Source organism: Columba livia, chromosome W (genome assembly GCF_036013475.1).
Source record: "Columba livia isolate bColLiv1 breed racing homer chromosome W, bColLiv1.pat.W.v2, whole genome shotgun sequence".
Classification (NCBI taxonomy): Eukaryota; Metazoa; Chordata; class Aves; order Columbiformes; family Columbidae; genus Columba; species Columba livia.
In genome coordinates this window covers 12,103,695-12,118,862 of record NC_088641.1, presented here as the reverse complement: position 1 = coordinate 12,118,862, position 15,168 = coordinate 12,103,695, and the positions used below count along the sequence as shown (strand labels likewise).

The following is a 15,168-nucleotide window of genomic DNA, read 5'->3' as shown; positions in this document are numbered from 1 at the left end:
AGTGGGCCTACATTGCCTCTGGTATTAGTTTTATCTGCTATGTATTTGAAAAAGTTCTTTTTGCTGTCCTTGACCCCTCTCACCAGCTGTAATTCTAAGGAAGCCTTGACTCTCCTAGCTGCCTTCCTACATCCTCTAACAGCAGCCTTATATTCTTCCCAAGTGGCCAGCCCCTGCTTCCACGACCTGTAAACTCTCCTCTTCTGCTTGAGCATACCCAACAGATCCCTATTCAACCACGCAGGCCTCCTGGCTCCCTTCCTTGACTTCCTTCGTGTGGGGATGCTCTGATCCTGAGCGTGGAAGAAGCAATCTCTGAATGCAATCCAGCTATCTTGGGCCCCTTTACCTTCAAGCAGTCTTGCCCATGGGATTTCCCCCAGCAATTCCTTGAAAAGGCCAAAGTTAGTCCTGCTGAAGTCCAGGGTTGCAATTCTGCTTGCTCTTCTGTTCCTGCCACCCAAGATGCTGAACTCCACCAACTTGTGGTCACTGCAACACAGGCAGCCCTCAACCTTTACTGCTTCGACCAGACCCTCCTTGTTAGTGAGGATGAGATCCAGCAGTGCACCTCTCCTAGTCGGCTCCTCCACCATCTGCATGAGGAAGTTATCATCAATGCACTGGAGGAATCTCCTGGACTGTGGCTGGCTAGCTGAATGGTCCTTCCAGCAAACATCAGGGAAGTTAAAATCCCCCACAACAATCAGGGCCTGTGACTGTGAGGCCACTCTCAACTGCCCACAGAAGGCCTCATCAACTTCCTCAGCCTGATCTGGTGGCCTGTAACAGACGCCCACAACAGTGTCACCCCTGCCAGCCTGCCCCTTGATCCTGACCCATACACTCTCAACTCGCTCGTCATCCACTCCTGGGCAGAATTTAGTACATTGTAGTTGCTCTCTCACATAGAGAGCAACTCCACCACCACGTCTGGCTGGCCTGTCTTTCCTGAAAAGGGCATAGCCATCCATGACCACGTTCCAGTCATGTGAACTGTCCCACCATGTTTCCGTAATTGCCACCAGATCATAATCTCCCGACCGAACATAGGATTCTAACTCCTCCTGCTTATTCCCCATGCTGCGCGCATTGGTGTACAGGCATTTCAGGGAGCAAGCAGAGCACACCAATTTCTCCCTAGGGGCACAGGAGGCCACCCGGTCCTCATCATTTTTAGAATGCTGCCCCACCTGGACAAGCCCAGCTATAGCCCCATCCCCCTTCGAGCCTAGTTTAAAGCTCTCCAGATGAGTCCAGCTAATTCCTGCCCCAGCATCCTTTTGCCCCTGCGGGATAAACCTTTCCCGCTTGACACTGTCCGGACTGGTGTCTTATAAAACCAATCATTACAAAAAAATCCAAAGCCCTGCCTGTAGCACCAGTCTTGGAGCCAACCATTAAGAGACTGAATTTTCCTATTCCATCCCACATCGTCACTAGAAGATGGAAGGAGTGAAGAGAAGATCACTTGAGCCCCTGAGTCTTTCACCATCCTTCCTAAGACCTTGAAATCATTCTTCATTCCCCTCAGACTACAGGAAGCAGCTTCCTCTCCATCTGTCTGGAAGACCAGCAGCGGGTAGTAGTCTGTCGGGTGCACCAGTTTGGGGAGCTCTCTAGCAATATCCTTGATCCGGGCTCCAGGTAGACTACAAACTTCCCTAAGATGAGGGTCAACTCTGCATATTGGGCCCTCTGTTCCTTTCAGAAGGGAATTTCCTATTACAATCACCCTTCTTTCTTTCTTATCAGAGGCAGTCTTAAGTTGTGAAGTCAACCGCCTCTTCCTATGTGATCTTGTAGGCAGGCTTGGTACCACCTCCTCACCTACCTCTTCTTCAAGATCCAGGGCCACAAACCTATTACGGAGGGGCACCTGGGGAGACAAAGCAGGCAGGGAGGGGGGCTGCCCGTGATGCCGAACCGGAATACACTTCCAACCCTCGTCGTCTTTTAGGTCCCCTACCTCTGCCCGACAGCGACAAGGGTGGGGCCGTCTCAGGACTTCCGCCTCTGTCCGAGAGGGCAGGAGGTCCATCTCCTTTTGGGGGGTACCTCCCTGGGACCTTTCCGACTGGCACATCAGGGTGTTACTCCACCAGTCGATCTCCCTTTCGCACTCCCTGATGGTCCTCAGTGTCTCAACCTCCTCCTTAAGTTTCACAACCATGTCGAGCAGGTCTTGCACCTGCTCACACCTCACACAGGTGGAGTGCTGGCCTCCCTCTCCCGGCAGCAGCAGGCTCTGGCACTCCCTGCAGCCGGAGACCTGAACAGCCACTGTTCGGGACAGAACCTCCTCAGTCTGCGTAGCCACACTCTGTTTCAGACAAGCTCTCCTTCTGGAGGCGACCATGGTCATCAGCAGTCTGGGATGCTGGCAATAAGTTAGAGGGGCTGACAAGCGACAAGTGCTCTCTGCACCCTGCTGCACAAGCTACCACCCCCGTTGCTGCAGCACAGTGTGGGTGGGAGTCACCTGCTATGCAACCTGGTTGCTCCTCCCTACACCTGGTGGCCAGCGACCGGTCACTGCCCTCCCAAAGGCTTTTTCAAGACAAGGGGAGAGGGTGTGGTCACCGTCACTGTAGGCACGCCCCCCGCCACGTCAGCCACTCTCGCAATGGCTGCCGGGGCTTTGGGGATCGGGACTCGCCGGGAATCACGCTGTCCCTGTGCGTTTCCCTCTGAGCTTCCTAATCTCGGCTGAACCTCGTGGTCGGCTGAACCCCGCCGGCTCCGACTCTCGCTGGGCTATCTCCGATCAGGTTATGTAGAATTATGTTTTTTATGAGTTTAAGGAGTGATAGCCCAGGCCAGTGAGAACGATATCTTGAATCACAGAATCACAGAATCACACAGTCACAGAATGTGAGGGATTGGAAGGGACCTCGAAAGATCATCTAGTCCAATCCCCCTGCCGGAGCACGAACACTTAGATGAGGTTACACAGGAAGGAGTCCAGGAAGGTCTTGAATGCCTCCAGAGTAGGAGACTCTACAACCTCCCTGGGAAGCCTGTTCCAGTGTTCTGTCACCCTCACTGAGAAGAAGTTTCTTCTCAAATTTAAGTGGAACCTTTTGTGTTCTAGTTTGAACCCATTACCCCTTGTCCTATCATTTGTTGTCACCGAGAAGAGCCTGGCTCCATCCTCGTGACACTCACCCTTTATATATCTGTAAACATTAATGAGGTCACCCCTCAGTCTCCTCTTCTCCAAGCTCAAGAGCCCCAGCTCCCTCAGCCTTTCCTCATAAGGGAGATGCTCCACTCCCTTCATCATCTTGGTTGCCCTACGCTGGACTCTCTCCAGCAGTTCCATGTCCTTCTTGAACTGAGGGGCCCAGAACTGGACACAATATTCCAGATGAGGTCTCACCAGGGCAGAGTAGAGGAGAAGGAGAATCTCTCTCGACCACCCCCCTTCTAATACACCCCAGGATGCCACTGGCCTTCTTGGCCACAAGGGCACAGTGCTGGCTCATGGTCATCCTGCTGTCCACCAGGATCCCCAGGTCCCTTTCCCCTACACTGCTCTCTAATAGGTCATTCCCCAACTTATACTGGAACCTGGGGTTTTTCCTACCCAGATGCAAGACTCCACACTTGCCCTTGTTATATTTAATTAAATTTTTCCCTGCCCAACTCTCCAGCCTGTCCAGGTCAACTGCCTCTTGAGTTGGAAAACCAGCCCCGTATGTATGATGTGTGAACGTTGGGCCTGGGTGTGTGAATGAGTGGGTCAGAATGCTGCTCACAAGATATGCATGGGAACGTGACTGAAAACAGTCACAACATGAGTGTGGTGTGTTTGGGATAACATTGTTTGAAAAAACACCCTGTCTAACCTCTTGGTCCAGCCCTGTATCTGTAAACCTATAAATTGGGAACTGTTAATAAAAATCAGCTCTCCTCAGCTCTGCCTGGCTCTGCTCTCACTGCTGACAAGAACCTTGTGTCTGCATCTCTGTCTGCGTCTGTATGCGTTGTTCCTCATCGTTGCACTGCATTCTTTAAGAATGTGCTGTAAAACCTATGTAGTTGAAGTGAGACATTTACATTGACTTCAATAAGCTTTAAGAAAGAATTATTTCAAGCAGAAAAGGAGGGGAGAAGAAGGGGAATAATATATAAATCTTTGCATTTTTTCCTTTTAAAGCAAATTGAGGATTGAGGCCTCTTGACCTAATGTAAATGGGTCCACTCAAACCTGCTGAACCAGCTGAATAGGCAAGTAGAGTTTAGGACATTAGCAATTTCTTGCAAAATGCTCATTATCATGTTCTTTTATTACATTTGTGTGATTGCTTCCTCATACTGCCGTTATGAAAGCATCTCAATGACTTGCAGGATGAGTTTGTTCCCTTTTCTTTCCAAGATGGTAGCAGCATTACACAAGAATCATAGCTAATGTTAGTAAAACACTTCTAAAATTTAAATAATATGTTACCTTAACATTTCTTTTGATGATATCTCTGTCCATGAGCAGCCTTCCTTCTGACAGTTCAGTTCCTGTGAGGGGAATGAAGACTTCTCAAATGACATCATCTCTGGAAAACCTGTCAAAGCTCAAGATCGCAAAGTTAAGCGTTAAGTCCTGAATTTGGCTATAGGGGATCCCATAAAATGTGAAGGTCTCATTGAAAGCTGGATTTAAGGTTTTTCTCAGCACTCTGGTTTTCACCTTGTGCTTTTTCTCAGCCAGGATTGTAATTTTTATGTAGGAATCAGAAGTCATTGACTGCTTATCCATTGCTGGCAACCCATGTGCTTCTTTGATGTTCACTACAAATTACTTTTTCTCAAAGTCGTACTTTAAGGAGAAAAAGAGAGTTCCTAGCTTGTCTTGTTAATCTTCAGATAACAGGGAAGTGATGGATTTTAAACTATCAGGGGATATTGAATCTTTCTTCCTTTCTGCAAAGTGTTTAGGAGTAAAATTTTCAAGATCTGGAGAGCTCTGAATTTTAGAGATTGTTTTATGGAAGCTGCCATTTAGATATCTCTTTTCCAGGTCAAGATGAAGAGAATTCTTTGGCATCTCTGCTTTGTTCTTTGCCTCAGTTTTATCATCTGCTCCAAACTTCTTCTTACTGTTGAGATACTCAGGGTAAATATCAAACCCCTTCAGAACATGGACAAACTTATATGGAGGGGTCTTATTGGATGCTGAAGATTTATATTGGCAGCAGATCCAAGCAAAAAGGGAGACAGAGAAGACAAGACCAAATGCACTAAAGATCCTAACCACTGTAGGAATTTCATCTGCAAATCAAATAAACAGCATCAAGTACATAAGCACCGATGCCTTGGACTCCATGTGATATTTAATAAAGTAATAATAATAATAATAATAAACATTAGTAATTATTCTAATATCTCATCCCTCAGTGTGTATTTTCTGAGTTAATATGTCTGTGAGTAATACCATCTCTCAGAAGGTTTCAGCTTTGAGTTTATGGAGCTTTGTTGGTTAGATAAATCAGATTCTGAAATATGCATACTTACAGATACATCATCTTCTTTTCACATGTTTCCTAGAATACTTTGTACATTCAATTAACTCATTTTTTATGGTCTGATCCCATAACTGCTCTTGAAAGAACCAACTTTAATTGGAGTTTATACCACTCCACTCAGTTCAAGCCAGCCCCCTCAGTTCAAGAAGGACAAGGAACTGCTGGAGAGAGTCCAGAGTAGGGCAACCAAGATGATTAAGGGAGTGGAGCACCTCCCTTATGAGGAAAGGCTGAGGGAGCTGGGTCTCTTTAGTTTGGAGAAGGGGTGACTGAGGGGTGACCTTATTAATGTTTATAAATATATAAAGGGTGAGTGCAACGAGGATGGAGCCAGGCTCTTCTCGGTGGCAAACAATGATAGGACAAGGGGTAATGGGACCAAGCTGGAACACAAGAGGTTCCACTTAAATTTGAGAAAAAACTTCTCAGTAAGGGTGACAGAGCACTGGAACAGGCTGCCCAGGGAGGCTGTGGAGTCTCCATCCCTGGAGACAGTCAAGACCAGCCTGGACATGTTCCTGTGCGACCTCACTTAGGTGTTCCTGCTCCAGCAGGGGGACTGGACTAGATGTTCTTTTGAGGTCCCTTCCAATCCCAAACATACTGTGATACTGTGATACTGTGAATCATCTTGGTTGCCCTACGCTGGACTCTCTCCAGCAGTTCCCTGTCCTTCTTGAACTGAGGGGCCCAGAACTGGACACAATATTCCAGGTGTGATCTCACCAGGGCAGAGTACAGAAGGAGAACCTCTCTCGACCTACTAACCACCCCCCTTCTAATCCACCCCAGGATGCCATTGGCCCTCTTGGCCACAAGGGCACAATGCTGGCTCATGGTCATCCTGCTGTCCACCAGGATCCCCAGGTCCCTCTCCCCTACACTGCTCTCTAATGGATCATTCCCCAACTTATACTGGAACTGGGGTTGTTCCTGCTCAGATGCAAGACTCTACGTTTGCCCTTGTTATATTTCATTAAATTTTTCCCCGCCCAGCTCTCTAGCCTGTCCAGGTCACGCTGGATGGCAGCACAACCTTCTGGCGTGTCAGCCACTCCTCCCAGCTTGGTGTCATCAGCAAACTTGCTGATAGTACACTCTAGTCCCTCATCCAAGTCACTGATGAATATATTGAAGAGTACTGATCCCAGCACCGACCCCTGAGGCACTCCACTAGATACAGGCCTCCAACCGGACTCTGCCCCACTGACCACAACTCTCTGGCTTCTTTCCTTCAGACATTTCACAGTCCATCTCACTACCCGATCATCCAGACCACACTTCCTTAGTTTAGCTATGAGAATGCTGTGGGAGACTGTGTCAAATGCTTTACCGAAGTCAAGGCAGACCACATCCACCGCCCTGCCACCATCTATCCACCTCGTTATATCTTCATGAAAGGCTATGCGGTTGGTCAACCACAACTTCCCCTTGGTGAAGTCATGCTGACTGCCCCTAATGACCCTCTTATCCTTGATATGCCTAGAGATGGCACCAAGGATAAGTTGTTCCATCACTTACCCAGGGATGGAGGTGGGGCTGACCGGTCTATAATTACCCAGGTCTTCCTTCTTGCCCTTTTTGAAGACCTGGGTGACGTTATCTTTCCTCCAGTCCTCAGGCACCTCTCCTGTCTCCCAAGACCTGGCAAAGATGATGGAGAGTTTTCCAGCAATGATGTCAGCCAGCTCCCTCAGCACCCGTGGGTGCATCCCATCTGGGCCCATGGATTTATGGATGTCCAGATTGCCTAATTGTTACTTAACCCAGTCCTCACCAACCAAGGCAAATTCTTGCACCGTCCTGACTTCCTCTGGGGCCTCAGGGGTACAGGGCTCCTCAGGACAGCCTCCGAAAGAGTAGACAGAAATAAAGAAGGCATTCAGTAACTCTGCCTTCTCTGTATCTTCTGTCACCAGGGCATCCACCTCATTCATCAGTGGGCCTACATTGCCTCTGGTGTTAGTTTTATCTGCCACATATTTGAAAAAGCTCTTTCTGTTGTCCTTGACCCCTCGTGCCAGCTTTAATTCTGACGAGGCCTTAGCTTTCCTATTTGCCTCCCTACATCCCCTGACAACAGCCTTATATTCTTCCCAAGTGGCCAGCCCCTCCTTCCATGATCTGTAAACTCTCCTCTTCCACCTGAGCTTACCCAGCAGTTCCCTGTTTAGCCACGCAGGTCTCCTGGCTGCCTTCCTTGACTTCCTATGTGTTGGGATGCTCTGATCTTGAGCTTGGTAGAAGAAATCCCTGAATATTAACTAACTATCTCGGGCCCCTTTACCTTCAAGCAGCCTTGCCCATGGGATTTCCCCTAGCAATTGCTTGAAAAGGCCAAAGTTTGCCCTGCTGAAGTCCAGGGTTGCAATTCTGCTTGCTACTCTGTTCCTGCCGCACAAGATCCTGATCTCCACCATTTCATCGTCGTTGCAACCAATGCAGCCTTCAACCTTTACCGCTTCAACCAGACCCTCCTTGTTAGTGAGGATGAGGTCCAGCAGTGCACCTCTCCTGGTTGGCTCCTCCACCATTTGCATAAGAGAGTTATCTTCAATGCACTGGAGGAACCTCCTGGACTGTGGCTGGCTGGCTGAGTAGTCCTTCCAGCAGACATCAGGGAAGTTGAAATCCCCCACAACAACCAGGGCCTGTGATTGTGAGGCTGCTCTCAGCTGCCTGTAGAAGGCCTCATCAGCTTCCTGCCCTTGATCTGGTGGTCTGTAATAGACACCCACAACAGTGTCTCCCCTGCCAGCCTGCCCCTTAATTCTCACCCATACACTCTCAACTTGCTCCTCATCTGTGCCCGGACAGTACTCAATACATTGTAGTTGCTCTCTCACATAAAGAGCAACTCCACTACCTCGCCTGCCTGTCCTGTCTTTCCTGAAGAGGACATAGCCATCCATGACCACGTTCCAGTCATGTGAGCTGTCCCACCATGTCTCCGTAATTGCCACCAGATTGTAATCTCCTGCCCGAACACAGGTTTCTAGCTCCTCCTGCTTGTTCCCCATGCTGTGTGCATTGGTGTACAAGCATTTCAGGGAGCAAGCTGAGCACACTTATTCCACCCTAGGGGGATGGGAGGCCTCCCAGTCCCCATCAAGTCTAGAATGCTGCCCCACTGATGCAAGCCCACCTAGAACCCCATCCCCCTACAAGTCTAGTTTAAAGCTCTCCAAATGAGCCCTGCTAATTCCTGACCCAGCATCCATTTGCCCCTGTGGGATAAACCATTCCCACGCATCACTGTGTGGACTGGTGTCCTATAAATCCAGCCGTTATCAAGGAATCCGAAGCCCTGCCTGTAGCACCAGTCTCGAAGCCAATATTTTACGGACTGAATTCTTCTATTCCATCCCACGTTGTCACCCAAAAATGGAAGGAGTGACAAGAAAATCACTTGAGCTCCAGACTCTTTCACCATCCGTCACAGAGCCTTGAAGTCTTTCTTTATTCCCCTCATACTGCAGGATGCAGCCTCTTCCCCACCTGTCTGGAAGATCAGCAGTGGGTAGTAGTCTGTCAGGTGCACCAAGTCAGGGAGTTCCCTGGTGATATCCCTGATCTGGGCCCCGGGTAGGCTACAAACTTCCCTATGATGAGGGTCAACTCTGCATATTGGGCCCTCCGTCCCTCTCAGAAGGGAATCGCCTAGTACAATCACCCTTCTTTCTTTCTTGTCAGAGGCAGTCTTGAGGTGTGGAGTTAACTGCCTCTTCCTACATGTCCCTGTAGGCGGATCTTGCACCGTGTCCTCACCTACCTGCTCTTCAAGCTCCAGGGCTTCAAACTTGTTATATGGAGGGGCACCTGGGGAAGTAAAGCAGGTAGGGAGCGGGGTTTCCCGTGACGCCGAATGGGAACTCGCTTCCAATCCTCCTCATATTTTAGGTCACTTACCTCTGTGCGACAGCGACAGGGCAGGGGCTGTCTTGGGTCTTCCACCTCTGCCCAACAAGGTAGGGGGTCTGCCACCTTTTGGGGGGTATCCCCCTGAGGCCTTTCTGAGTGGCACGTCAGGGAGTTACTCCACCAGTCTATCCCCTTTTCACACTCCCTGATGGACCTTAGTGTCTCGACCTCCTCCTTGAGTTTTTCAACCACCTTAATGAGACCATGAGTCAGTTGACAGGGTCATTAGCAGAGTAGGTGCCCAGAGTAGCTGAGAACCTTCTGGACCACGTTGTAATGTCCACAGCCAGATCTGACCCGACCCCTTTGAAGTGCTCTTCTCGAAGCAGCGGGTCTGTGAACTGGAGCCCTCCCCTTAGACTGGGATGCCATCTAAGGAGACTTCCCGGGATTGAGAGTGCCTCAACTCCTTGTTTGGGTGAGTGGTAATTGACTGGATATATCCTTGAATAAGTCCTTGCCTAACCAGGCGAGTGTTAGTCCTTGCCTAACCCAGGTGAGTGATTATTTCTTGTGGGTACCCTGGAGTCAGAGGGCTCTGGTTTGTTTCTTGTGAATGTGTGCATGCATGCTATGGATCCTCATTATTCTTATTTTGCTGCACTCCAATAATCTCCTCAACTGATATCTGAACCTGTATTTTATGTTGTTGGAGTGCTAACTAGTTGTATAAACTCTCTTTATAGTCTGTTTATTGGCTGCACTTTTCCGGCCAGAATAAAGTCTGTTTTGGAACTTGTTGTCCACCTAAAACTGACTTTGGGGTGCCTCTGTGACAACCTGGCATCTAACTCCTGGATTCAGAAGGAATCATAGCAGCCATGTTTGGAGCCCAGTTTCTAATTCTGCTGCATAAATGGGAAAGAGGTGTTGTTGTGTGGATGGGTTTCTATTAGATGGAGATTTGTTATTGAACTAGCCAGGCCCGAAGGAATTTCAAGGCCACCTTGGAAAGTTGAAAACAGGATCTGCTGTGGAAGTGTGATAAATGACCAAGACTCCGATAATTTGCCAAACAAGTGTCTGGTTTATTTAATAGGTGAATTGAGGCAAGCAAACAGCGCTGGGTGCGCGGGGAGTCTCTGCTCTGCCAACATGCACACCTTAAGTTTCTGACCAACCCCTTTTATTCCCTTGGCTAGTCCGTCTTGCACTCTGAGTCCGTGGTTGGTTGTCTCTAGGGTCTTCTCTCTCTCTGATTGGTGGCTGAAGAGTTCCTTCTTCCTCAGTGCTAGCCCCCTCGCATGCAGACTCCAGGTTGTTACTGAGGGGTCTTTTCTACCCGGCTCCCCCCCTCTTCCCTCGTGGCAGCAGTCTCGGGGAAGGTCACCTTCTCCTTCACGTCACTCCCCCCCCACCTTTCCTATACACATGTGCATATGGTACAGAACAAATCCCACAACTTTTTACATAAAAGTTAACTATCTTTTCATTTCCTTAAGAGCCCGTGCCTTGTTTGGTTATATCTGTAAACATTAGCATGAATCACAACTGCATTTCTCACAGAAGTAAAACAGTTCAGCAGCTACAAGGCAGCAACATGTCATGTCAAGTTCCTGGGTAATTATACCCTTACAGACTACCCACCCCTCATGCAGTGATTCAGTCCAATAGTAATATTTGAGTCTGGAGTCTTCTTGATTCTCATTGGATTCTTTCACTGACCTCAGACTGGCCCTTGTTTTATTTAACCACATTGTTGGTAGTCCATAGGCTCTTCATGCTGGCCTTGAAGGCGTTATTTTGTCTGAGTGGATCTTGTTTTGCTCAATAAAGTACAAAACAGACCTTATCTTGCAGGTGGTGTTAATGGTTTGTAGTTGCTTTGTTTTAATTCAATACATACAAGTTTGGTGAAAATGAGCAGAACATTACAACATACAGTTTAAGATTTCAGCAAATTTAACTTACTAAGTAATGTGAAGCAGACAGTACATTAAAAATCACATGACCTTATTAGTGTAGTGATTAATTTTATTTTAAATGCACTTACTTAAGCTAAATGATTAATAAAGAACTTAAATTGGGCTCGTCCTGTGATTTGTAAAAGATCATCACCATACAGCCACGCTTGTCTTGCAGAAAGAGCTCTAAGTAGGTTTACCCAGGCTGCCATATTTATGGAATCAAGTGGTTGACTCATAGGGAAATTGCATACAGTGGGAAAGGTATGCATGAGACTCCTTGCACCCACAAATTATCCATGTTCAGTGTGCTTTTCTACTTACTTGTGGGTTTCCTAAAAGGAGTCTTCGGCCTGGCTACAGCTCAGGCCTTTACCTCCTTTGGAGACTGGACCAAAGTGCTGCTGGTTTGGTGGGTGGGAGGGTTGTGTGAACCAACACAGGCAGGTGGCAGGAACAACCACAAATCACAGAAGAAATGCAAACAATAGATTTATTTTCATTACCTTGTAACCGGGGGATCCCCGCAAAAGCACCCGGGCAGAGGTATACAAGCAGGAATGCAGGCACTGCAGAGCTCAGTCCTTGCTAGAAGATGAACAAGCCTGCTGGTTCTGCCTGTATATCAGGGATTCACACAGGCACTGTTCACCACACTGCTTTGATCTTTGCCTGCATTAGAGCAGGAAATTCAAGTATGTTAAAGTGCCTCTAAGTCTTGCACAGGCCTATGTTATCTAAACACAGAGGATCTACTTGTGAAGCACACAAGGCTAAACAACAATTAGTGTGATATATGTGTTTTTCTACATCCCAGCTGAAGTCACCTGAGCATATTTACAATTCTTCTAGGCCAATCTTCCATTATATTCCCACAGGGGTTGAGTGCATCTGTCACATTAGGGAATTAGGCTGAGATTTTAGAGAAGTATTACAGTATTAGAAGGCTCAAATTAATTTTTATTTCTTATCTAATTCATTCAGACTTCTTTAGAAATCTCAGCCTTAATTAACAGACAGGCCTTTTATGCTTTTTATTTAAGTAAAAAAATATAAGGACTGAGGACTATGCCAAAACAGGGATTTATGTGCCGCACATAACTCCAGTTTTATGAGCTTTAATCTAAAATTCAAACTTTGAAATCCCTGCTGAACTTATGGTTAAGACTGGGAACATTTGGAACATCTTAAGAAGCCTTAGAACAATTAGAAGGACTTCCTGTAAAATGTTTTATTTTCTGGCCATACTCAAAAAAATTTGCCCTGGTATGTGAAGAAGTCAAATACCTAGTTCATTTCCTCATCTTGCTCACCTGTCTTGTATCCATTCTTCAGACATGTCTGATGGAGCAGGTGCCAGACAAAAGCATCTAGAAAGTCTTATTTCCTTCTAGAACATGAGAGGTTAGAGCATTCCATCAGAAAATTCATAACCAGGTTCAAGTCTTTCCTATGCTCTTATTTCTTGCAGGAATATCCTACACATCATTCTTTAAAGGAAAAAATGGACCTGTTGACATTTTTCCAATGCAATGATGTACTGAGTCAGAAAATAAACATGCAAACTGAATGCAGTGCTTAGAGTGATCCACTAAGGATGAAGACCTACTTTCTCATCTTCCTTCCAAGCATTTCTCTAGTGTAGTATCTATGGCAGCTGAATATTTCATGTAAAATTGTTTCACTCCAGTGGAAGGTTCAATATGTAGAGGCTCAAACAGTGGAGAAATTCTCTGAAGCTCAGACTAAAGACTCTGCACTACAGAGGGATTTACCAAGGGCAACTATCATGTTATATACCAAATTCTTTCTTAAGACTACTCTGTCTGGACTTCAAGGATTACATGGTGAAATTAAGCAAAGGCATTACTGTTAACATTTGCAGTGTTTAATTGCAGAAATGCTGCAAGATTTACTGTTATGCATGCACTTGCACCAAGAGACACATAAGACTTAGGAAACTGGAGTCACAGTAAATAAGAGCGGAAGGGAAAGAGAAAGATTCTGAAGAGGATTTTTCTTTTTTTTTAGAAAAAGAAGACTTGTAAAAATCCAGATCTAGAGGTCTCTACTTGATCCCAAATATTCTTCAATTAGTGGATGTCTTCATCACATGTGAAAGTTCTTAAGTCTAACATGCCTTAAGTCTAACATGCCTCAATTTAAGCATGGAAATTAATATTACAATGTGTGGAATACTCCCAAAATTAATTGAAAATCTGATATTGTATTATTGCATATTGAGCTCTATTCTGAGTGATGTTTTGCCAACACAGCATGTGCTCTTTGGGGAAGAGAAACAAACCAAGTAAAAAATTGAAATACACTGCCAGTAAAATCTAAATTTTTGAAGGTGGGGTGCAGCTTCTGGAGCCACTAGAGAAGTAAATGGAAAGTGTACATGAAAAACAAGTACTTCATCCAGATAAAAGCATCTATGAGAAGTGCTTTAACTAAATACAGCATTAGGAATTTTGAGCTAACTTATTTATATGTCAGTATTATAAAAAGTAAACTAGATGCCTTTAAGACATCAGTCTGGAGCTCTTTGTTTTTATTCCATATGAATCTGTCAAATGGTGAAGAGTTCCGGTCTTCAGTACTGTAAGAAAGTGGGTACTTTTCCAATCTTATTTCTATGACTATTACTTCCCACTATACATTCTGTAAATTGATGCATCCAAATGATTCATATACTAACCAGCAACAGGTGAAAATGAAGATTTAATCTTCATTACATCTGTAAAATTTTCTGAAATGTAGTTTAGATAAAATCTGAAGCCTGAATTTGGACAAATGTTATTGCAACCTAATTCAAAAGCAGAGCACAAGGAAGGAAAGAGAATTAAAGAAGGCAGGAAAAGAGTTTGCTCTGTAGGACAGCAAGGATGAAAAAATTAATAATGTAGTGATGCAAGCAGTGGTTGGCAAACCAAAAGGGGAAACTATGACTACAATTCTGCTCTACTGAATTTCTGCTTAATATGATATGCATCACTTCTCAGGAAATGGTTTTGTTAGAGATTCTTCAGCATATTAAGAATGCTTGATACAGCTTTTTCTTCATACGGATAAGTTTAAAGAAGCCAACTACTGTTATCTTTAAAAAATATATATGTATAGCAATCCAGACATTTTATGTTGAAGTAAAGACAATATTTGAATTGATGAAAAGGATAAACAAAGCTTTTCTGTGTTTTCTCACAAGACGCTGAAGTTAGAGGGTAATAATCTAAGATGCAGAGTCATAATGTTAGAAAAGGGCAACAACACATTTTAATTCAGTAAGAAATAGCAGAAAATAAGTTTACTTTTTTTTTGTTTTCAATTTTCATAAGCAGCAGACAAAAAAATATCTTCTACAATTGTTTTCAAATGATGTGGGAATAGCAAGACATGCAGTCCCAGCCACCTGGATGATAAAGGAAGATCGATACTAACATGACCATCCGGACGGTCAAAGAAGAAATAATAGTAACATAAGTAGATCACAGCAACTAGTAAAAAATATAAAGGGCCCTTGGCTTGTTGTGCTGAAATATGTTTTTCATAACTGTAAGGAGTGATAGCCCAGATTCGTGAAAGTGGTATCTTGGGCTGGAAAACTGCCTCCAAGTACATGTGATGTGTGAATGTTGTTGGGCCTGGTCTGTGAATGAGTGGGAACATGGCTGAAACAGACACAACATGAGTGTGGTGTGTTTGGAATAACAATTATTGAAAAAACATCCTGTCTAACCTCTTAGTCCAGGCCCGTATCTGTAAACCTATAAAATTGTGAATGGTTAACAAAGAGGACCTCAGCCTGGCTCAGCTCTGCT

General features: G+C 45.6%; 1 pseudogene; it reads right to left on the bottom strand.

Annotated features, from left to right (window-relative positions):
• Positions 1-788: 788 nt before the first annotated feature.
• Positions 789-12,675, bottom strand: LOC135577203 (synaptotagmin-4-like; annotated as a pseudogene).
• Positions 12,676-15,168: the final 2,493 nt, after the last annotated feature.